General features: G+C 40.2%; 1 protein-coding gene across 1 annotated transcript in view; it reads left to right on the forward strand.

Annotated features, from left to right (window-relative positions):
- Positions 1 to 1,569, forward strand: part of LOC101848393 (cyclin-I) — a gene marked incomplete in the record, with an annotated part of 51,371 nt that overhangs the window by 21,773 nt on the left and 28,029 nt on the right.

A 1,569-nucleotide genomic window follows, 5' to 3' on the forward strand; every position in this document is an offset into this window, starting at 1 on the left:
CCTCATCATCGGAATTTCTCATTATATATCTTCCGCTATTGCGTTTCTTGACTGCAGTCACACGCAACGCCACGTAAACCAAGCTTGATCTTAGTGGGGGGGAAATATTACCGTGCTATAAATATATTATTCTGAATCTTGTTCCTGGTCTGCAACTTTACTAGATCTACTATGTTTGAGACACAATCGCTTTTGTGTCGCTATCATCACTCAGCCAGTCCCAAGCTAGGCCAAAGCCCTACACAGTACACTGTAAATCCGCTCAGCAAGAGCAGAGCACTCGACCTTCCCTTTGCGGTCACTGAGTGTTCAGCTGGTTCAAAGTTCAAGGGTCGTGGAGCACTTGTGAACGCTTCGTGACGACAGCGACAGTAGCAGCTCTTGCGCGACAGCAAAAATCGGAAATATCCAATGCTGTGTGCATTTATTTGTGATCTGTAGCGCCATAACTTAGGGTTTATTTTTATTTTATTATTTATTTTTTTATTGGATTTGTTTTCGGCCTAGCCTACGTCGGCGTTTCCTGTTGAATATCACGCCGTTGGCCTGTTTAAAAACAAAAAACAAACAAAATAAATGTTGACGTTAACTGTATCGGATTCCATTGGATAAGCGCTGATATTGTCATAGAAAGATATTTGTAAAAAAAAAGAGAAGTTATTTCGTATTGATAAAAGGTCACCTCATACTGACGAAAGGACCCTGCCGTGCCTGTTCTTACATAATGAGTAAACCATAATAAGTTATTATGAGGGTAGGTAGGGGAAGTGACGTATGGTATTGCGGTGGGTATGGACTAGTTTATTGGGTGGTTGGCTGGTGCTCTGGTGTGGTTTGCTCCTTTTCTATCACTTATCTATCGTTCTTATCCCCTCCTTCTTTTCTTGTGTTTGTTACTCTCTTGTAAAACACCTCTTTTCTTTGGCACCGAAATGACCTTTGTGTTGCAAGTGCCGTTAAACACTTACTTAAACTAAAACCTAAACTCTTACTAAAACTAAACTGCAATTCCAACAACAGCAGCCACTACAGCAAAAAAAGACTTTCCGTAATCATAAGGATATCTATAGTAATAGCAGTACCAGTTTCTGTAGTGTAACAGTTACAGATGCTTCACTGTCGCACACAGGAAAAATGCCTTCGTTAAAAAAAAGTCAAAGAAGACATATATTGAGTACAACAGTCCTCCCACCGTATTATATCCTCGCGCTGAAGGATTTAGTAACCGATTGGCGGTCACCGAAAGAGAAAATACTCAAACATGGACAAGTGTGCTCTTTTTCGTATTATCACCTTAGATACAAACTCATTTTTACGTGCCTTGGAATTCAAAATAGTTCTTATATAGATCTATATAATACGTCCGGGTTTTGGTTGTTGTTTTTCATTCCCCATATTATTTGTCTCATCGCCCACGGTACAGCTGTTGGCTGACGTCACACCTAGGATTATATTTTATTTTTAAAAAAGGAATGTCCCCGGTGTGGTTTTTTTCCCCCATGGTAGTCTGTATTGATTGTTATTGAATCACAATCAGAGGTGAAGGCCATCAGTCAGGGTCTAAGTGTG

The sequence above is a fragment of the Aplysia californica genome, unplaced genomic scaffold (genome assembly GCF_000002075.1).
Source record: "Aplysia californica isolate F4 #8 unplaced genomic scaffold, AplCal3.0 scaffold00999, whole genome shotgun sequence".
Lineage (NCBI taxonomy): Eukaryota > Metazoa > Mollusca > Gastropoda > Aplysiida > Aplysiidae > Aplysia > Aplysia californica.